Raw genomic sequence first — 23,402 nt, forward strand, 5'->3', positions numbered from 1 at the left:
CCTGTTTCCTGATAGCAGGGAGGAAAATCACAGGATCATGTTTTTTTTTCTTTCACTTGCAATGGCTCAGATATTCTAGGGAGAAGCACTTCTATGGGATCTACACATGGAGATGAGAGTGTCTGGTAACAGACATCAGAACAAGCAACAAATGCCTCCATCCCTCAGGGATGGGAGGAGGGAGAGTGATGGGAAAAGCAGAAAGTGTGGGCATTGCTCTATCAACCAGATGCCGGAGGGGGAACTGGACTATTCCCAATCTTGCTCAGAGATCTGCCAGGAATGGCATTGATAGGAAAGGCGGAGGAACACAGCCTCGTATTTTTGCAGCAAGGATTGGCTTTCTGAAGGAGAGCTAAAAGAAACAACAGCTTCCCAATGAGCACAGAAATTGAGAGAAAATAGTAGAAAATGTCTCCAGATTACAGGGGTATAAAGATAGCCCTGGAAGCGGCCGCGCTCCTTGGCGCAGAGTCGCCAGTGCCGGGAAGTGCCTCACATCCTGTTCTTTGTATTGTTCTCCCAACTTGTCTGGTGGCTGGGAAAGTTTCTTCCAGCAATTTACCCGGTCCTCACCCTGCAGCTGGCCGGCCTGCCGCTATTGATTCACTTCCCCAGGCATTTCTCTTACTGTCATGCTCTTGTGGCATCAAAGCAGCCTCTGGGCCCAGGGAGGGGGGTGGCCGCAGCCCTCACTGCCAGAGGAAACTTTTCCTGCATACCAACATTTTTTAACCGCAGGGAATTGCGGCCACGGGAGTGTGGGTAAACGAATGCTCAGCTGAGGGACAGGTGGATTTAGGAGGCATTACTGCTGCTGTATGTGAGAAGAGATGCACTGCAGTGCCCAGCACTGCTCCATTATATATAAGGCTGTTTTCTCTGTCTCTGAGCACAAAATCAAACTCGCAGCACAAAGAGCCCTGGGTTTAGATATATAATTGGATCAAATTGTGTGTAATGACCTTGTCTGGTCTATTGTGCCTTTGTTTTCCACTGCAGCTTGCACCAGAGCAGGTACCATGTTTACATTGCAGTCAGGGTGACCTGACTCCCAGCCATCCTGGATTCATTCTTCAGTTAATGGTTGCTCTGGAAAGAGTGGGTTCTTTGGACAAGGCTGCTGTTCAGTCTCAGGTTGGCTGTGCCAGCGCTGAACAACCCTTCTGGCTGCATCCTCTGTGCTCAGCCCGGCAGAACGAGGCTGCAGAGAGCTGTGGATAATTGCTCATATACTGAGAAGAATACGGGTGATGGGTTGGTGGACTGGAGGGTTCACAGAGCGATATGCAAGCACAGAGCTCGAACCCCAAGGTTACAATTAAATCTCACCTGAGGTTAGCTGCATAAGTAAAGCAAGTCGTGTTTAACTGCAGGAAAGAATATCATGTAATGGAAATCTAATTGTGTTGAACACTACCCAACATAAAGGTTATGGCTTATGGATTAACAGCAGGAACTTACGCTATGAACTGGGAATTCGTCTGGAACCAGCAGAAGGGAAAAAGGTGATTAATGACTTGGGGTGCCCATGGGATGCAGTTATGGCAAGACAAGCATGCTCCCAGGATGTACTGGAAAGTATGTTCAGCAGAAGAAGCGAAATACCAAAGCCATAGCATGGATCACTGGCATATAGTGGAACTGGCCCAAATGATGTGACAGCCATCTCCAAAAAGCAGCCTCAGGGATGTTCACATGCACAAGAACATGCTGGGATACTGAGGGCCATAAGTGGCCTTCCAGAGGGCCAGAAACAAACATCACTCTTTTGTCATCATGTAAGGAAGAGAGCTACCTGAGTTGAATAACAGTTTTCTGTATGTCACAAGAGAAGCTGGACTTGCTCACAGTTGTGATGCAAATGGTTTCCTTTGGGCAGAGCAGTTCTGATGTAGCCCAACAGTCAGAGCACAGGTACAAAATCCATAGCAAGCTTTGTGACAGTCAGGTCAGACCAGGACAAGAACACTGTGAGGCAGTGTGTGATGGGAGAAGCCATCCTCCTCCTGTGAGTCTGGAGGAAAAAAACAGAATCTTAATGGAAAATGTGCATAGCCATTTGAGCCAGTAAAGAAAATTTCCCTGCTAATGTGCCACAGGAACTCTTCAAGCACAAGAGGTAGCCAGCCTTTGATCTCATGCCTTTAATGCACTCTGTAAAAGATACAATGGCTCCAAATCCTCTCTTGCGTTATTACTTGCTTGGCTTAAAGGCACACCACACTGCCAAGGGCATCTCCTGATGGCTATGAGAGAAAAGGAAGAGTGAAAGAAAATGAATGATTTCATGGCAAAGTCCATCAAGCTCTAAGGTGAGCAGGCAGGGTGCAGGCAGAGCACAGAGGTGACCTTGTATGGCACATTTAAAAACACCAGATGCCACCACACATCCCACTGCGCTGGCTTCACGCTCCCTTCTTTGTCACAACCCGACACATCCCCTACAGCACGACAGAAACTGTAAGTAATTTAAAAGCACAACTAATTACCTCAGAGAGCTATGTAAGTACCCAAACCTGCAGCAGCCGCAGGACACTTCCCAACGCCACAGGCATCCAGAAGCGTAATTCAGAGCAAACCATCTCACTGGAGTAGGCCCGTGAGCGCACAGTGCCTAGGGAACCCGCACATTTAGGATTTGCTGCTACAGCCGCTGGGATGCAGAGCAAGGAGCCTGCATCTCCAAAAAGCAGAAAGCCAGTTGCTGCTTCAGCCTCCCGATAACCCAAGGAAGAATCCGCATCTGTGCAGCTTTTGTTAAATATCTCGAGTGCTCCATTTTGCAGGAGCTGGGAGGAAGTAGGGAGAGGCGAGAGCTGGGGACCGTGAGTGAGGCATGGCGGCCAGCACAGCCTGCAGTGCCTCCTGCCAGCAGCCCCTGCACGGGGAGGTCAGCGCCAGCAGTCACCACAATTGGAGTCTTGTGTCAGACGTGTGAGAAAACTCTCCCTTTCCTGTCGCACGCTGCTGCCACCACAGCTGCGGACCCCCTCAGACCTGAATAAACAGAGCTGCGCTGCTGCCAAGGAGCATCCAGATGTGTGCAGGGTGACTCAGGATTTACTGGCACTTCATATGTGAGATCAGATTCAGGCCAGGACGGTGCTGTTTGGTAAATTAGCTTTTTACAATCTAATTTCCTTACTTTAGCTCTTTTTTCCCCCAGCATCTTGAAAGGAAAGAAAAAAATGATCCAAGACGCCAGCGTCTCAGACCGCTTTAAAGGGCCTCTGTGAGGTGTCTGCTCTCTGACTCGCCTTACTCACTGCAAAACTTCCCCAGCACTGTGATTTAATACACACACCACAACAAGCTGGCAGTTACAACGGTATTCATGCAAGGTGACTGCAAAGATGCTGCCCTGCAAGCAGAATAAGGTCCTCTTTAGCAAACAGGTCTGTGTGCAAGCTCAGAGATGAGCTGCAATGATGCAGTTTTTCCAGGGGACTGCGAAAATCACAGCACAGCCGAGCTGTGAGCTGTGCTCCTCTGCCAGTGAGAGTCCTCCAGGACCCACAGCGGGACTGGCGGTATTCACATGTACCAAGAGGCCTTGGCTAAGCTGTGGAAGGCAGCTTCAGGAGAGCACCAGAGTGTGGCTTTTTGACCAAAGGCACACTGCATCTGTCTGGTTTACTGGTCTTCTGATGTAGACCTAGCTTGGAGGGTTGTGGGATTCTCCTGTGAAGTGAGATTTTTATAGCACAGCCATATTTTGCAGCAAGCCTCCAGCCTGCCTAGGATGCCCCTGTCAAGTTCCATTTTTCAGGCTCTTTGTGCAAAAATGATACTTAATGGAGGAACCTCACTGGTATGTGCTCAGGCAAGGGGGAAAGAAGACGCAACATGCAATCCATAAATAGAGACACTTTAAAGGCTCTTTAAACATGCACGCTTTTTGCATAATTGATGACTTTCCATAATAGATATGGATGATAAACAGCCTTAAATAAAATGAAAATTTATCAGTGTCATATCATTTATCAGCATTATGTTAAATTGGAAAGTATGGGGAAAATATTACCATGTACTCAAATGAAATCAGTGAAAGGGAGAATAATTTGGGGGCTGCATCATTGCATTCATCAAGGCTTTTAATGAGACAGCCAACAGCTAAGAAGCTGCACTAAGACATGGGAGACAGGCAGAATTTGGAGCATCCAAATACAAACATTTGGGCTCAAAGAGGGCAAGGGAATGGATGAAATGTAAGGTCCAAGTAGCCCCTCAGACCTTAGCATCTGTCAGCATTTTCACCCTGTGGGCTGTACTGTGAAGGGTGAGGGGAAACAGAGGGCAGGCTCATTCACATCCATGGTATGTCACTACATATCCACAGTGGGTGATGGGGAACAATCTCTATGGCTTTGAAAGGTCAAAAGCAAGTTGGTTCTCCAGACTGGGCCACACCATTCAGTGCACACCTTCCCTATATAGGTACCTGCAGCTAACCAAATCCCACTGTGCTGTGGGGAAGATGGGCACTTTCAGCAAGAGTTAGGTCCCATTTGGTATATAAGCAAGGCATGCTTTGTGGGATGACTGCTCCTGCTCATGCCCTGCAAGCAGAATTAGGACAATCAGCTTGGACTATGATTTTCAAACTTTGGCAATCAGCTTGGATGAATCCCACCTCTGGGAAAGGCAGGGCTTTCTCAAGGGATTTTAAGTCACTCCTAATTACTTCAAAGTGTGAAGGCTCCCATGTCAGGGAAGGAAGCGAAGTTTCTTCATGATGATGGCAATAGGTATCACGAGGCACTTCAACTTCTTCAACGCAAACTGATGAAGAATCTTCCATGCCCTGCAACTTCTCATTCTCCATGATTTTTCAAAAATAATTGACAGAGGCTGAGAAGGTCAGTATATTCTCTCAGGGTCCACTCTACTGCAGTATGCTTGTGTAGATAGGTTTGATTTTTCCAAGTATTCCCCCATCAGCTCTTTGCTATCTGTGTTGACAAGGTCAGTGAAAAGACAGAACAACCAACCAAACAAAACAAAAACAACAAAAATAGAAAATTCAAAGTTTTTACTTGCCTGCAGCATTTTTAAACCTGTGGATAGAAAGCAAGGCTTTCTTGTCACTTGGAATTCACACAGTGCTTGTGAAGCGACAGGTAAGTGCTTCCTATGGCCAAAGATGAGACAGCCTGCAAGAGGTGAGCCATTGAGCTGTTTCTTCAGGACCTGCTAACGCATAGGCTGCTTCAGGCTGCTGGACATGCCTGCTGTTAGGACCACTCCTCTCCACTGACTTTGGCAGAGCTATTTCGCTAACACAAGGCTCGGAGCCGTTGTCCTCTGCTGAGGCCAGCAGTGGTCCTACTGCTAAGCCCCAGTACAGACTGGAGCTGGTATAACCAGAAGATAAGTGATTTATACCTAGGTGAGCTGGAACTACTACCAGCAGTCAGTACGGCTTGAACAGAGAGCGAATCAACCCAGAGAAACTTCTGCCGCTCTTGGTGTCCCCTTTTTTTTTTTTCTTCCTTAAATTTGCAAAGCCTGTTCATGATCTCTGTTGGACTTTGCTGCTCCTCCCACAGCCCATGAGGCATCCTGCTGACTGCACTGTGGTGGGATCGGTGCCAGCAGGTCCTTGGGCAGGGCTGGGGCCAGGAGGACAAAGCAGCTAGTCCAGCATGCCTGGCTCCCAGCAACACCACAGGGCTCTTGTGCAATCTTCCTTGAAACAAGTTCAACTTGGCTGGGAGTGAAGCATTTGCGCATGGCCTGGAAGCTGGATCAAGTACTATAAACAAAAGGAAACAAAAAGAGGGAGAGCACAGTGTCCTGCTGCAAGGGGTTTGGCCAGAGGAGCAACATCTGACCCTGGCCAAGGTATGCTGAGCCACAAGTGCCCGGAAGATGAGGAGATGTGGCATGGGAGGAACTGGGGCTGGGACTTCTTCTGGGTACGGGAGCACAGGTGGAAGAGCTCAGGACCCATCGTGGAGCATCCTGCACCAAAGAGCTGCAAGTGCAGGGATGCAGAGAATCGGAATTGGATGAGGAGACAAGGAGAGACTCAGACACAGAAATGTATCCTCCAGTGCAAATTCAAGATGGCTGGTGGGGAACAGGGGACCTCCTGCACCTTCATACAAGGTGCTGAGGAGGACACCGGGTGTGATCCAGCTGCAGGTTGCAGCTTCTGTGCAGCACAGGGGTTGTTCAGGCCATTTCTGTGAAAGAAAGGAAACTGCTGCCTGTTAGGTGCTCTCACATGTGAAACTCAGGCCTGCCCTGATATTCTGAATGCGCAAGAAGCCTTTGCATCCCCCTCTCAGGCACGTGGGCACCAGATATTCTCTGAGTGCACTGGTGGTGTTGGTGAGGAGCAAGACTGAGCTCAACCAGGCCTGGCAGTTTTTCATCCTGAAGCTGCACAGAGAAGTTCCTACACCCAAACCTCTTGCCTGACCCTTTACAGGGACCATGGCCAAGGAAAAGACTCTGTGGCCAGGGTGTTTCTGTGGCCAGGAGCAGTCCTACTTGGCCAGGACAGCCCCTGTGGGCCCTTAGTAGTCAGCATTAAATAGAGCATCCTTCCAGCTGCACTCTCCTGTGCCAGCCACTGAGCTCAGGCTTGCTGGCCCAGAGCTGGAGAACCACAGAACTGTCATGAAGCCACCACCACCTCTCCTTGGCTTGGTCAAACTGTCTGGACACATACTGGACCTACGTGTCCCCACACTGGGAGGGCCTCTGCACCCAGAGGTGCTTTGGAGCCTGGGTGGCTGAGGGCAGCAGAGGGGACAGCAGGTCACCACAGCTGGGGTGTTGGGAGGCAGACCCACAGCTGGAGAAGGGCTGCCAGAGCCAAACAGAATGAGGTGCACTTCTGAACAGCAAAGTGCATTAGATAGTGTTGGAATCTCCCAAAGGAAGCCCCATCACTTGAATCATTGGAAACCAGGCTGGACAAAATGCTGGATAATGTCCAGGAGAGGATAACTCCTCATCAACAAGGAGAGAGATGAATAAGATGAATACCTGGTCCTCTTCCATCTCCATGAATACATCTAATGCGCTCGTGGGTTTTTTTTTTGTTTTTGTTTTTTTTTTTTTTTCTGTGACTTTCCTGTGCCATCAGTGCATCTCAGCACAGGGTGGGGGATGGACAAGAGCCCAGAAGGGAGCATGCTGCCATCCCCTTTGGCACAGGAGCAGGGAGCAAAGCTCTGCTTTGCCCCGTTTTCCCAGGAAATCCAAGTGCCCCAGGAATTCATTTCCCAGGAAAGCACCCCTCCAGCTTGCCCCCTGCCCAGAGCTCCTGCAAGCACCCCATCCTGGGAAGCTCAAAGGGCAGTTCCCATCCTGGGAAAACCACTCACAGCACCTCTCCTGACAGTTGATTCTGTAATTATTTGGTTGCAATTAATTGCTAATTAATTCCTGAGTTCTGTTATTTGCAGGTGGGCAGGGGGGCTAAGGCTGCTGGCAGACAGTGTGCCGCCTGATAGAAACATGCACCTTCACATGGGGAAGGGAGCTACCGAACAATGTAGGCCATTGCCTGGTTAACCGTTAACATCTCATAAAATCCCAGGTCCCTGCACAACAGGCAGAGTCATCCCAGGGCTGTTAGAAAATCCTATTTCTCGCCAGTTATGAAACAGAGGTTTTGAAGTGCTGCCAACTTCGATGTGGAGCTCTGGGAGTGGAACACTTGCTGTACTGCAAGCCTCTTACATAAAGCTTTCCTAGCAGCCCCTGCTTGTCATGCAGTGTGTCCTTCTGTCCATCCATGCACCAGAAAGCCTGAATGACCCAACGCAGAGCCAGAGCAGCCATCTGTCCCTGTGCCCCCACAGCTCTTCAAGGCCAAAAGCAGAAGTAGGCAAAGGCTGCATGCACCAGCATGGCTGCCGGCAGCTGGGTCCACCCCAAGAGCCAGCAGGCACACCTATGTGCCTGGTTCCCAGAGCAGGAGCTTTCCACCACTGACTCATCCCTTGTGCAGTGCACACTATTCTTGCCAGGCCGCTTCCAGGGCTTGCTTGGGTGCAGTGATAAGAGGAAACGCACATCGCATCCTGCAGTCCATGCCAAGAGAAACAGGAGCACTGCAGCTGAGGAAGCAAGCCCTGGGGAGAGGGGACGTGGTGGGAGGTGGGCCACGGTGAGAGGCATTGGGAAGGGTGGGAAGGATGGGTCGGCTGTTGCCCAAATTCCCCAAAGGTGGCACTCCTGGGGCTCCCACAGTGCTGGGGAGTAGAGCACTGCTGTGCTGTTCAGCTGGCAAAGAGACACAGTGAAGAGAGGAAAATGCCCCACAGATGTCTAGAAGCTAAAAAAAAACCCAACAACTAGACTATGAGAGATGAAATGCATTCTCTCCCTGTCATGGCCAGCAGCAACTAACAGCTCTCCTAAGCCCAGCAGTTTGCCAGCAGAGCTGCAAGCAGGGCAGGCACCACCTTGCAGAGCCCAGGGCCCCAAAGTGGGCAGGGTGGGGGTCCTGGCACCCCTCAGCCCCAGGTTGCTTTGGGGTGCCGGGGTTGTTGCCCGCTCCCGGGCCCTTTAAATGGGTGCCCATGCCAAGGCGATTTCTCGGTGGAGTTTCATAAGGAAGCACATGACGAGGGCAGTTGGAAACCACAGCTCTGCGAGCGCTGATTACAGCCTACTGAGGAAAATGAGATTTTTATCTTGCAGGAATTCAATTATGAAAAAGAAAAAAAAAAAAAAATACAGCGCATCTGGCTTCATGTGCTTGAGCTCGCTGCACTTTGAGGGTTTTCATTTAACATTACCTAAAACATTGTGCTCTATGGCGTGTGTGCATTTTTCTTTTTTCCTGTTAAAAAAAAAATAATACAACAACAACAACAACAAAAAACCCAACAAAGTCACCCTGCTGGCAGCTGAATGCAGCAGGGATGATGTCATTGGAACAGTTGGAGGAGAAAAGAGAAAAACAAGTCTGTGTGTGCTAATCCTGTTTGCTGCCCTGAAGGGGATGGAAGGCGGCCAAGGCGAGGAGTTCTGGGAAGCCATATAGGGGTGCCAAGCCCGCACCGCCGCCAGCGCAGGGAACTGACATCTTTGTTCTCTGCAGCTGGGCAGCCCGCCAGCGGCCTCATTTCGGCGCTGCAGCATGATTACACTGGACATCTGCCAGCTGAGCGCTCTGAGCCCCTTTTCTTCCCCGCGAGCTTTTTTTGCCAAACAGCCAGCAGTTGCCATGGCAGTGGAAAGTAAAGCGAAAAATACTAGCGCGTACATATAGATAGAGGGGAAGATAAAACAACAACAACAAAGCAGAGGCACGCCTTGCTCCAGATGTGCCACATGCGCAGATATAAAAAGCAAGCAAGGCTATTAGTCAAAGAGCCGGAGACAGAGAGGAAAGGGCAGTAAGAGCAGAGAGGTGAAGTGAGGATAAGGCAAGGAGCACTGCGGGCACGGCACCAGCACAGCTATGGGCAGCGGTGGGCAGCCAGGGCTCTCCTTCTGCACTGAGGGAAGCAGACTTTAAAAGAGAGCAACATGGTGGCACTTTCACTATCGCCTGCCTGCTCTGCTCTCTTTTATGTTGTGTGTGTTGAAAAAAAAAAAAACAAAACAGCAGCTGTTTTGAAGATGAGAAAGGGGTTATTTATAAGCTCTGCATAGCGGAGGGAAGCAGGCAGCTGAGATCTGGTTGCTCTACGAGGTGGAAAATCCTGTTTCAGCCCCTGGCCCAGGCCAAGCCGTGCTATTTCAAGCTGTGCCCCAAACGGTTAACGAGCAACCACCCAGCAGTCCCATGTCTATAATGAGTATTTCATTTAAATAGGCGAGTGCTGCCAGGTCCCGATGGGCAGATTTACACACAGAACAGGAGAGGTGTGGTCCCAGCTCGCTTTCTTTTTCCACCAAGGGAGGCACAGGGTAGTTTCATTTTACAAGGCAGCTATGTACAAAAAGTTCACTGCCCAGAGTTCAGCTGACTATTTATAACAGGATTTCTTCTCCTTGTAACCGCCCTGAAGGGCCAATGGCGGCAGTGCCTGCAGCCAGCCCAAGGAAGCAGACAGGGCCATGGGCACCCGCCCTGTCCCATCCTGTTGCATCGTCCTCTCCCAGTGCAACTTTTGGCAGCTCCATGGATGGCTCAGCCACATGGACATGATGAGCCTGGAAGCCACAGGGATGGGGCTCTCACCTGCCTCCTTCCTGCCTTCCTACATAGCTACTCGACTACAGTTCACTTGAGTTTCCCATTTGTAAAAATGAGGATGATTTTCCCTACTTATCTCAGAGATGGGCTAAGCATCTTAAATCATTAATGACTGCAAAGTGCTTTAATTTCCTCAGATGGAAGCTCTTACTGATGTGCAAAGTATTATTAGGATTATTATTCCTAATAAACAGGAAAGGCAGAGCAGTCGTATTTCTTGCTAGGGCTTCAGCCTAGAGTACAGAGCCTATTCTGGTTTCTGATGGGACTAGAGTTGAGGCCTAATACCCAGCAGTCCAGAAGGATGTCTCCAGTTTTGCAGAGAAACTGAGGCTCAGAGTAAGTCACAGACTTCTTCAGGCATTTTGCTGAGCTAAGACAAAGTTTAGTTTAGTGGATATGGTGGTAACGTGTTGACAGTTTGACTAGATGATCTCAGAGGTCTTTTCTAACTTTAATGATCCCACGATTCTAAGAAAAGACTTATCTCTCAACAGCACCCCTGCAGAGTGATGCACCCCCAGGGCCAGAGCCAGCCTGCACCAGCCTGGAACAGCCAGGCATCAGTCACACAGAAAATCATGCAGGGCAAGTTGTTGGTGACTTTTCTGAGGTTACAGCACAAGCTGCAGGTGCTACAGCAGCCACCCACTCCTTGGTGCTCTGACCAGGTATGTGGAATGCTGCAGGAACTCACCTGACCTCTCACTGCTTCTCAGCCCCTACCTAAGTGGTAATGCTGGGCTGTGTGTTGTTTGGTGACAAGTGGATTGTAACCTACCAAAAACTTTGCCAGCACGTTTTAATATATTAGAACCTGGCTGTAAAATAAGAAATTTCAGGGAGGGGGATTAATGTTACTCAGTTCTGTCCAAGTTAATAAAATACGGTCTGAGTTACTGCCAGGCTACTTAATTCATTTTTATTCAAAGTGGCTGGGCAATTTCACTGAGGTTGGCTCAGTGGGAAGCAGAGTCAGCTCTGGCTTTGTCAGCTTCTGTGTGTCACCTTCCCAGCTGGCAACAACGGTTATGTCCCCAGGGGGCCCTGAGAGCAATCAGAGGGGTGCCCCCTCCAGCAAAGCAGCATGGACTGGGGACAGGGAATGGCACTGCATGGAGCAGAAGGGGGACTGGGCTGGGGCATGTGCTGCTATGGATGGCACCAGAGGAGGTCTGCTTGTGGTTGCCATTCCTTCATACCAGACTAGGATGGCAGGGTTGCCACCAGCTCTTCTCCTGCACCTTCACATTTTGCCATCTCACACCACAGCTTCAAGCAGAAGGGACAGTTGCCATGATGCAGCCATGCCTATGACAGTTCCCCATATCCTCATATCCTTCCAGCTGATTATTTCCCGCCTTCTCTCTAGACCCACTTTGTTGCCTTTGCTATCTGCATGACAGCACTGAAGACTCACAGGCACTGTGCTGGCTGGCACCAGAACCAGCATGCAGGGGACTGCTGCCTGCACTGTGAATCACCAGAAGGCTCTGGAGCTTTAAATGGGAAGCAGAACACGCTGCTGTCTAGATAGACAAATGAAACTTCAACCAGCTCTCTAGCTTAGGAAACAAGCTCTGAATCACTCTGAGGGCAAGGTGCCAGGAGTGGCTCCGCTCTAATCCTGGCTCCACTGTTTGCTCGCTGTGTGGCCTTCAGAAAAGCTCCTAGGAGTAAACACTGCTCCTTCCTCCTCCTTCCTGCCAGCATCCCCTCTGTTCCCGCATCCTCATGCCCCGGCTAAGAGCAGTACCCCACTGCTGGCCATGCACTTAGGGGTGGAGGAGGGAAATGCTCCCCTCAGTCTGTCACAGCACACTCAACAGCCAAACAGGGTTCTTCTGCTTTCTGTTTCTCTCCCTTTTCCTGGGCCTCCCATGGACAGTGCTTCGGGTGAGCAAAATCACCAGAGGTGCTGAGTGTGGAGGCTGGCTACTGCCAAATGGGGTTGCACTTAACATCTTCTGGGCTCAGACATGAAGGTCCTGGTGCTGCATTCATAAAAGCCCAGCGTCCTAGATAAACAGAGCGCATCGATATTTATTTTAAGAAGCTTGGAATCGAGACTTAATACTGGAGAAAGAGCTATTCTTACGCTGTGTTAAAAGAACTTGTTCTAATACAATATTTCCTAACTTCAGACATGGTAGCCTAGTAAGCTCCATTACCATGGTAATACTATATAAAAATGATCCTTTATTATAAATCATACCGTACACCAAAAAGGATATAAATAGAGCCCCAATGCGGCATTGGCATGCCTCATATTTCTCTTGGTTCACATTAAATGAGCCACTAAATTACAGTGTCCTTCTTTGTAATATTATCCTCCAAAGCCAAGCATTTTGTGCATTACGCAGGGCTGTTCTAACAAGAGAAATTAGTATGGCTGGTTTAATTCAGCCAGGTTTGCCATGCGTGTTATAGGAGAGGGTGCTAAAACAGGCCAAAATGAGCAATTTCATTGTCCTTTCAAAAACCCCTCACTCGGAACGTGCAGTAAGAGTGGGAGCACGCTCAGGGCTGACAGACAGATCGCTCCTGAGGGGTTGGGGCCTGGCACCCCAAGCCCCAGCAGCAAAGAAGTGAGGGCAGAGGCAAGGATTTGGGTTGCAGCTTTCCCTGGGTCTCACCTACTGAAACGGGGAGAGATTTGCCCCACAGGATCAGTGCCTGTTCATAAAGCAGCCCAAGCTTCTCTGCGATGGACAGCGCTACAAAAATGCAAACACAGATTTTCTGTACGGCAAAACGTAAATACAGCACTCACACCGGGGGATCAAGCCTGAGACCTGTCTCTATCAGAGCTATCTAACCGCACTAGAGAAGAAAACCTTTCCACAGTCCTAGTAGCTGTACATGCCTTCAGGGACACTTAAAGTAATTCAGGTCAAAAATGTAGGTTGTTTTATTTAGCAGACAAAGCGGTGGGGAAAGGAAGGAGAGGGAAGGAGGAAACAGGCTGTTGCAAAAATACACTCCTCACAAAGGGCTTTTCAGGATTTCCCCCCAGATTTAGGCGATGTTTCTCTGCAGGCTCACAAGGCCCAAGCTCTGCTGTAGGGGCTGGGCTGCTGCCGCAGGGCCGGGCCACACTTAGGCAGCCATTTTAGAGTGGTTCCCTCAGAGAGGCTACCTCTCCTCCTGGCTGCAGCCCAGAGCGCACAGCAGGCTGGGGGGAGCAGGCCCAGCACAAAACTACCCAAGCATGGTCTTTCTGCAGAGTATACAGAGCTGGAGCAGTTCCAGGAGATTTCATAGCAAATTGTCTGCCACAAGGAGATGCATTCCCTTATGCATGTGGAGAGACTGCAGGCTCTGTTTCCTGTGAGCAGGGCTTGCAAAGCAAACCACACCATGAACCATCAACTAAAGGTTTCTATTACCTACAGCATGCTCCATGATGGTGTGAGATACTGTGAAAATGGCAAGCAGCCTTGTGGAAGTGAAGTACAACCTCTACAGTGCAACTCTTGGCACCGTACCCCCTCAGAAAAATCCTCAAGCAAATGAGAGTTGTGCAAGCTATGAAACACCCAGCTGAGTTGAGAAAGTGTTGACCCTTTGGCAGGGGGAGCAGAGCTCGCTAGCAGGGAGGCACACAGGAGGCCACAGGCTCCCCCTCTCTGCCTACACTGAGGCTGACAAGGAGCTATGGAAGATCAGCAGAGAAGGGACAAAGTGAGAGGACAGCCTCTGCAAGGGAGAAGATACCTTGCTTTTGTTTCTCCTTCCTTGCAGTCCCAAAGCTGCTTTTCACCATCCCACTACCCTTGAAAATTCCTGAACTTGAGAACATCTCACGCATCTGTCATGCTTCTTCCTTCACTTGGCCCCCATGCTCATACAGTTCCATGCCATCAGAGAGCCACTCATTTTGAGGCATGGATTGACTGACTGACTGACTGATCTTGCACAAGAGATACACCAGCAAGTACTCCTGAACTCGTAACCAGTTCAAACAGGGAATTCTGAAACCTGACATATTCAGTGATTCCCTGAGCGGAGCAGGCCATGACTTGCCTGGTGTGGACTGGAAAGCCAGCTTCTATAGAGACTGGAGAATATCAGCTAGCCCATGACAGTGATGAAGAGCCACAAAGGGAAAATGGGTGGTGTTTGGATCTTGTAATTCAATACAAGACCAACTCTGTCATTTAAGAAACATTTACTAAAAAAGAAAAGAAAAAAAAAAAAGAAGAAAGGAGGATGACATTCCATTTGTCACAAGAACACAGTGATGTACTTCAGGATCCCTGGTCAGAGATTAAAATAAAGGACACTACTAGTTAAGGTGGGGGTGTGCTAGCATCTTTTACCAGCCTGATTTTCATCTGTTTTTAAAAATCTGCATGCAAAAATGGGAAGCTAGCTACAGCACTGGTAAAGGCAGTCTGGTCTCAGCATGGAGTTCTGGGTCAGATTTGAAGTAAATCAAATTTAACGCCTTAAAAATAGCAGTATTCACTAAAGCCCAAGAAGTGTCAGTGATTTTTTTTTTCTTTGCAACCAGAAAGACAAACAGAAGAGAGAAGGAACAGGAGACAGATTAAAACAGCTTTAATTTTAGGACTCTTCTCATCAAGATGCAATATGTGACACCAAAAATTAGTCCAATTAAAGATGTTTATAACCTAAAGTTGCTTAATTAGCACCTCTAGAAGTTTCCCAACGTTTTCCCCACCAACTTCCCCACTCCTGATGAGCGCAGTCTGAGCTGCCACAGAGGAGGAGAAAGGTGGCAGGGCTTGGTTAGAGGTGTTCTGGTTGTACTCTCTGGCTGTATCTGGATCTCAGTCTGATGGGAATCTACCATCTTCCTAGCAAACCTCTATTGATTGAGGGGCTTAAGGTGCTTCCAGAATGAAACAGTGGCTGAACAAAGGAAGCAAAGCTAACAACAGGGAGAATGCAGTGGGTTTTTGCTGCTGGCACCTTTCTGCAGGTGCAACCCCCCCATCCCATGGGGCTGCAGCAAGTGGGCCCCCACTGCACATGCACTAGCTAGAGGACTGCCCACACACAGCCCCCACAAGCAATGAGACAAGAATGAGATCCAACATGCTTTGTCACTCCAGGCTAAGCGGCACTTCCAAGCAGCCAGGGGCTTTCCCCTGGCCCTGCTGCTGACCTGGCTTTCTCCTTTATGCAGTTTTTCACAAGCATCATGGCACTGCTCACAAGGTGAGTATTGCTGCAGGCTGTTCAACCTGCAGGCAGCACCCATGTCATCTCGGTCCTGGGTTTCCCCCATGTACAGATAGATGAAGAAGACACAAAAGCACTCTTTACCACTCTCCCCCTCCCATCTATTTTACAGCACTTACAATTTTACAGACTTAGATACGGCTCATTGGGACTGTGTATACTGCTTCGTGAAATTCAAACCCAAAATGATGCCTTCCTCAGCAGCCACCTGTGCCAGCACGAGATGCTCGATTTACACCGGCTGGGGATTGCCAGAGGAGGAGCCCTGCTGAGATCGGTTCCCAGGCTCTGTGCTTCTGTTGCCATGGGAATATATTCATTGCTTTCAGAGTAGTTTGGGGAGTACAGAATTCAGGAAAAACAACACGAAGAACAAAACTCTGATCTTCCAATGACACCAGTTTTAAAGATGTAGAATGAGAATACCTCATCTTCCTGATGGAATGTCCATCTAAAATAGGATGAAGAGTTTGTAAAAAAAAAAAATTAAATGGAATGGCCCTGCTAGATCAAATGAAAGGCTCGCTTATCACTCTCTTTCTAATATCTTTTGTCTTATATGGATTGCTTCATGCACATGGGATTTCTGAGTTGTGTTCTGAAGTCTTAAAAGTCATAAATAATGATCTACTCATTCATTACCTCTCTGTTTACAGGCTATGCTATATCTACACAAGTTATGGTGCCAGACCATTAGACATCAAAGGCTCCACATCGCAGGCATCCTACAAAGGAGAAGTCAGCACGATTTTTCCAGGAGCTCACTTCACTATTCCAACAATAATAATGACTTGTACTTGGTGCCTTTGATCCAGATTGCCAAAGCACTTTGTTCTCTGATTGAGAAATTACACATAAAATAGGATTCAATTTGCCCATCATTGGCACGGGCTGGGAGAGTCAGCCTCTAATAATATTTAGCAGCATAAAAAAACCCAACAGTTTATCTACATTAAATCAAAGAGATAATGTAAAGTTCAGGGAATCAAATGTATGATCACCTAATAGTAGCTAATGGTGCTAACAACCATTGGTGAAAAGTGATGTAAGATCTTAAATAACGCTGAGTGTCCAGGACATCACAGGGAGTCACAAGAAGTGGCAGAGAGCATCAGTACTCACCTTGGAAAAGCATGCATTCACCTGAGCATGGATCATCCCCGTTTGATACGCAGTGACCTCCAGCATAGTTCCACCAGGGACATGCCAGTAGGACAGTGCCAGTGAGACTTTGGCCCTGGTGGCTGGAAGTCCTCCGAGTTGCCTCTACAAGCAGGAGACAAGGGAATGTAGAAGAAAGAATTAAAACTAAGCTGACGAGGAGGAACCAAAGATCAATATAACAAAATGGATCTAAATAAAGTAATTACAGCACAATAAATAGGACTGCAGATCTTTTTGATTACTGCTGAGCCTTCAGATCTCCTGGAAGTTCACATCTCACCTTGGAAATCACAGCTGTGGCGACACTGATTGAAGAGAATGAAAGGTTACAGTGGCTTCTGACAACCAAGCCCAGGACTGCCATGTAACCTTACAGCTTTATATTTCTTCTGCATTAATCCTCACCAGTTAGTAACTAATTAGCATAAACCGGACTCAGGGCAAGGATATTAAATAAGAAAACTTGAGAGAAAAGAAATGAGTTGGTTCTCAGTGGAGAGGCAGCCTCACGTCCTCGAGAAGTCACAGGGCAGAGACTAAAGACTTTGGCCTTCCTGATAATCACATTACGACAAAGACAGTTCCTTTGGAGGGCCCCTTTGAAATATGAATTAACTTAATCTTTATGATCTTGACAAATAAGCGATAGTAGAGTGTTTTGACTGTGACACAGACATAGAGGGTAGAGGCTACATCTACGTCAGCAAATAGAGAAGCATAAGAGCAACACTGGTCAGCTTGCAGTAAGTTTTACTTGCAGATGGCTCCCGCTCAGAGCCACAGCCTGAGCATCCACCACTAGTTGGAGAACCTTAGGTTCTCGTGGGGATCTTCTCTGCCAGCACAGTGCCCCCAAGGGGAGACCAGTTTGCCACACCCTGCGCCTCATCAAACTGCAATTATCTGGCGCAACCAGGACAGCTGTTTTTCTCATCCAAATGAAAATGCTAGTGAGAGGCACCTTATCTGTACAGGCCCCCATCCCTTTCACAGCAGCTGATAACTAAACCTGCTCTGCCTTCCCAGCCCCAGCTTCACTCCCCTCCCTCCCTTAAACAATGCTCATGCACTGGCTGTTTGCAAGGTTTAATGGGCAACGAAGGAGCAGAGCAGCAGTTTCTAGGATTTGCACAGGAGAGCAAATATCCAAAGACAGAATAACTGTGGCAAGTGAAGCAAAGCCTACCTCAGCTGTACCTTACTGAGGATGTGGTCACTGGTTCTAGACCAATGCAAACCTCCACAGCACACACAGACCAAGCAAGAGCTGTGCCCTGTAACAGCAGGGTTTTCCTCAAGTATTTGGCCTTAAGCCTCTGTAAATAACATCATTGCAAACAGCAGCTATACTTTGGGTATAAACTAATCAAGCTGCACTGAAAAAAACATTTTGCTGCGAGATTTGAGAGATCACCAGTCTGCAGGCCGAACGGTAGCTCCTATTTCACTGTATGCTGTTGTTCTCTTCTGGAAGTGATAACTTCAAGATGAGACAAATATTATTGTCAATCCTTTTGACTTTCACTTCTGATGATCTTAGCATTCAGTCAATGTACTTATCCCACAAATCCACACCACCTCCCAAAGAGCCAAGAGTGCTTGCTGTGCCCTTCCCAGCTGCCAAAACTCCCCAGCTGCCTTCCAATTACTCCTGTAATGTGATTCTGTGTCCAACACACAGTCCAGCAGCACACTAAAAAACGTAAGGACATAACATAAAGAACTATCAAATTAAGGAGCACAAGGGGTGCTGCAGCAACTACATTGCTAATTTTCCTGTTTACACTGATTCACTGATTACAGCTATTTTTGATCCCAAACTGCTATACAATAAAATGCTACCCTTGAAAACAGCTGAATGTCAGAAATTCATTGTTTAAGGTCAGCAGAGACAGTTACAATCCTCAAGTGTAACCTATTGCATAAGGGATTCAGGGAACCTTGCCGGTCATTTCTGAAACAGACCCAGGACTTCCCTATGAGCTGCCATGCATCTGTTAGAAAGCCACCTCTTCTTGGCTGCAAGACTGAAAGGTCTGGAGGGTGCTAGAAAAGCCATTTCTCTGGTTAGCTATTCTCCTACAAGAGGTGCAACTTTTTCTGGTCTGCACATCTTTCTGTACTTCTAGCCACTGAATTGCTCAATGTGTTTTTCTCTGAATTGAAGTCCCCAGTTAGAAATCTCTTTCCTGCCACAGCTCTTCTTTGCTGATATCAAGCAACCTTATAATTTCTGAATTACATAAAATACATCAGTCCACTCAAATCTCTCAGCATAGGAAGGGCTTTGCAGACTTCCCACAGTCTTGTATTTCCCCTGTGAATGCTTTTGTTTAGCCCAGCTTTCCTTGGAAACTGGGCATCTGCGCATAAAGCCCAGCTCTTCCTCAAAGATCATCAGACTACCAGAATAGAAAGTCAGCATCCTCAATGCAAGATTGCCTTTGATAATGGTGTGCTCTTGGTATAAACAGAGGAGACAATACTTTAATTACTTTGTCCTAGCACTTCATTCAGGTTGACCAGGGTAGCTGGGCAAATGGAGAAAGCCACCTGGAAGGGAGATGAAAGAAGGCAGTACATATGTGTGGGTAGCAGCTCATGTTGCCTCCAGCTGTTACAAATGGGCACAGGATGAGCCTTACGCTCTTTCCTTCTTTTCTTTCTATCAGCACACAAATGCCTGGTTGGAAGGCTCTCCTGCCAGTTGCTCAGAATATTTCTCTCTTCCACTTGACTGCACAAAGGCAGGCCATCACCATGCAGCTCCTGAAACATCCTGTAACATTGCAGAAGCAGGGTCTTCTACGCCTATTTGTGGCAAATCCAGCTCTGGTGCCATACACGGTATTGAGGGGTAATGGCAAGAAGATGCTAATTAACAGAAGAATAAAAAGCCAAAGCACACTCTGCAGGCTGAATGGCCGACTGGCTAGGCGACAAGGAGAAAGGTTTCTGGCTGCCAGACCTGTTCCACCCATCCCTACTTGTAATGCTGACTGATCTCCACCTGTCTTTTATTGAACCCAAAATTGCAGAAGGACCTCATGGTTAAAATGGGAAATTTGAGTTTCTTCTCTCTAAGTCCCACAGCCCAACATGAAGCATCAGGTATGGTATTGCTGACTCAGCCTTTCTGGGTTGCACTTATTCTGCAATGGGACTATTATCATCAGAACAGGCTGAGAGATTCTGTTTTCATAGCTTTTTAACCTTTTCCTTCCCAAAACAGTGTTTTTCTTTATTTTGGCCCCGTGAGTGTTTTGAAGAGAGGATTTATATGGATTTGTTAAAGCATTTTTCTCCCATAATCCCATTAAGTCAGTCTCTAATTCTTTCCAGGGGTCCCTTCTGAAGAGCTATTTCCTCTTGGATTCATTTACTTTCTTTGGATTGGGGGAATTACTGAGGCAGATTCCACTCTCATTTTCATCACTGTAAGCCCAAAACAACTTTAGCAGTTTTCTGGAACAGATTCACATTTTACTGGTGTAAATGAGGTCAGAATTTGGCTTGTGGCACTCAATTCTGCTAAGAGACAAAGAGAAAACAAGAAGTATACACAGGTTGGGAAAGTCTATTTGGAAATGGGTGAAGCTCGCAATTTCATTGAAAGTCTTGTTTTCTACACTTTCCCATTAAGAGGATTTGCTGAGCACCATGGATATTCCCACGTAACCCAGCACACTGGTAAGAGAGATCTCAGGGAAACAAGTTCCAGGACAAATGCTTTCAAGAGTGCTGAGATTTTCTGCAGAAAAAAAACAACAACACAGTGGCAAAAACATGAAGTCGTGCCAGTGCAAAGGAAGGTTAAGAAACAGTGCAAGGTCAGCTTGCCAAGTCATTAAATCTGCAGTGGCCTCACAGACAAGGAGGAAGCCAACAGAAAACTGAGATGTGCAAATGACTAAGGATGGGCACAAACGTTTAGCACATACAAGTAGGGATAAAGTTGAGAAAGGCGTGCAAAGGATGCATAACTAGAACAGAAAAGGAAGATGAGCAGAATATTCCAGCTCTAAAGCAGTAGTCAAAGGAGGGGTAAGGAAAGCATTGCTTTGGCATCACTGTAGAGGAGCTCTGAGAAGGGGCTGGCCTAGGAGGGGCCGTCGTGAGCCACAGGGCTCCTTACAGAGCAGCTCCCTGTCTGGCTGCAGAAAGGGGAAATGAGGAGCAAGGCAGTTATTATGGCCAGTCAGCTCGATTTTGGTTCCTGGAAAAGCACTAGAACAAATAATTAAGCTAACTAATCATCAGCACCTAGGAAACAACAAAGAGAAGAGGAACAGCCAGTGCTGATTTGCCAGGAGCAAATCATATCAAATTGACCTAATTTCATCGTGCAGCAGGGCTTGCAGACAGAGGCAAAGCAGAAGTCTTACATCTTGACTTTGGTTGGAGCTTTGGTACTGCCTCACCTCATGTTACAAGAAGGAAGCCAAGGAAACATGACCTTGACAGTCCCTCTGAGGGAAGGAGGCAAAGCTGGCAGGAAAACTGTACTCAGAAAGGTGTCATTGGCAAAATATAGGGAGGAATAGGTAGGGTTCAACAGGGCTCCAGCCTGCTCCCATTTCATTCACTGTTTTTTATTAACCACTGGATGATAGAATAACAAGCACCCTTATTAGGTATGCAGATGGCACCAAGCTGAGACGAGCTACAAGATGTGAGAGAACAGGATTAGAATTAAAAATCATCTTGATGTGACAGATGAAAGGTTTGAAAAAATAGGATGTAATTCAGTAAGGAGGGAAGCAAAGCTGTGCCTAGATGTAGGTACAATCAGCTGCAGTAGGACAAAACAAGAGGCAGCCTGTTGGGCAGATGTGGAGCAGTACAGCAACTCAGAAATCTGAAATGAACAACAACAGGCCATTTTGTCTTACACAGACATCACGATACCAGGGCATACTGAGAGGAGCTGAGTCTGTGAAGCACACAGCTGAACCCTTCATGTTACCCAGCACTGAAGCAACATTTATCTCAGGAGAATCCAGAAGAAAGTAGAATGAAATGTCTGGGAAACAGGACTTCTGAGGAAAGGCTTGTTCTAAGGAGATTGTTCACCCCAGCAAGGAGCCTGGAGGAGACACACATATCCAACAGTGCAAAGCATAAATCCAGAAAAAGAGGCAATAAGCTGTTCTCCAAATATACCCACCCTGAGGGATGCAAGAAACAACAGGCTTGAGTTGCAGCATGAGAGATTAAGGTCAGATGCTTGGGGAAGGCCGAAGTGCAAGAACAAGACTGCCTGGAAAGGATGCGAGTCCTGTCTCCTTGCAGGCATTTAATAGCAGGCTGAAAACATCAGGAATATTTCTGAAACCAACCTCTTGAGGTCCTTCCTAGCCATGTTTTTCTCTGATTCTGTGATGAATTATGTTAAATGAATATAAATTACCCCACACAGGGACACTGACGTTCAGTCTCTGTGATGAATAGCGATCAACAACAAACTGTCACATTGCAGGGAGGCATCCAGTAGCGTTATTACTAGAAATATTACTGGTGTTAGCCTAAGTTTTATTTACCATCTTCATTAATGATCCAGAAAAAGTATTAAAACTGCAATTGATACTACATTGGGGAGGAGAAGCAATCATTGGCAAGGAGTGGAACGTAACACAAAAGGACAAAAAAAAAAAAAGTGGGACCTGGGGAGAAAATGACCTAGATGGAAGGACACACAGACTAATATGTCCAGGGAGGACATATTCCAAAATTAAGACACCCTATGGGAGGAGGAGATCCAAATGCAGTGAAAGACTTTGCAGGGTTAGCACACGGGAAATTGGACATGAGTTTACAATTTGTCATGCCAACAGAAGAAGTTTCAGGACAATTTTGGGCTGCATGATATATCCCAGGGAAGAGACATAAGTAACCATCTCATCACTCTTGTGCAATCTTTCCTTCTGGATACCTCTGGGATAGAGTGACCATCTGAAGGACTGAAGGAGAAAACTGGCTTATGGGGAAAAAAATTATATAGGTACACGTTGGCAAAGTAACACCCTGCCATGCTTCTGAAATGTAGATAAGCATGTCAGAAAAGGTGCCTTTTCTTCCAGGTACATTTATGACAGGAAAATCAAGCACTGTATTGATGTAAGAAACTTTATCCTAGCATTGCTTGTTCTGATTGGTTAAAAGCCAGTTTCAAATTAATATACCTGTGTATCCATCAGTTTTACCAAGGACAGACAAGGGGAAAATATTATAGTCCAAAACATCCCAAAGATATTGAGATAAATGGACTTTTCTGGCAGGAAAAAGGTAGGATTAAAACTAGCAGGGAAAATAAATAGATAAAATAAAAAAGTAAAAAGGCAGCTAAAATTCAGGGCAGGATTCCTGAGCACTTTTAATAGCAAGTCACCTGACAGCTTCCTGAGGAGGCAGCAAGCACCTCTCAGCTAAAACTAGCACAGAGAGAACAGGAGAAAATAAACTGCAGAAAATAGCCCTGCAGCAAGACAAGGATCAGCCCATTCTCCTGGGCTTGCGCAGCACGATGGAGCTGTGCAAGAGCCAAGGTATCAACCCCAGCACCTGCCTCAGCATTCGCAACCTGACAGACAAGAGCCTGGGGGAAGGCTATTTCCACCACTTGGCTGTGAAAAAATTTAATAGCAGGTTTACTTTTTGTGACTACTCCTAAACCAATCCTGCATGACCCCAAGTCCTGCCTGTGGCTGTCCCTGAGCAGATGCAGTAGCAAGCACAACATCCAGTGGTGGGCAGACACGTGCTGATGACTGAGCTGCATAACCAAATGGATGTGGTGAGCTGGGTCAGTCCAAAGGGGACAAATCAAGAGAAGAGGAGATGCTATTTTCAGGTT

General features: G+C 47.3%; 1 long non-coding RNA gene across 3 annotated transcripts in view; it reads right to left on the minus strand.

The window, feature by feature from the left end:
- Positions 1-17,062, minus strand: part of LOC122165800 — a 38,506-nt gene extending 21,444 nt beyond the window's left edge. For all 3 annotated transcript variants that reach the window (XR_006170598.1, XR_006170597.1, XR_006170601.1), the window contains exons 1-2: positions 16,830-17,062; positions 16,508-16,651 (exon numbers count right to left, since the gene is read on the minus strand). This is a non-coding gene — a long non-coding RNA (uncharacterized LOC122165800). The remainder of the gene's footprint in view (positions 1-16,507; positions 16,652-16,829) is intronic.
- Between the last annotated feature and the right edge of the window lie 6,340 nt (positions 17,063-23,402).

The sequence above is a fragment of the Centrocercus urophasianus genome, unplaced genomic scaffold, assembly GCF_019232065.1.
Source record: "Centrocercus urophasianus isolate 14NV4802_14NV808 unplaced genomic scaffold, USGS_Curo_1.0 seq_10, whole genome shotgun sequence".
In the NCBI taxonomy this organism is placed as follows: domain Eukaryota; kingdom Metazoa; phylum Chordata; class Aves; order Galliformes; family Phasianidae; genus Centrocercus; species Centrocercus urophasianus.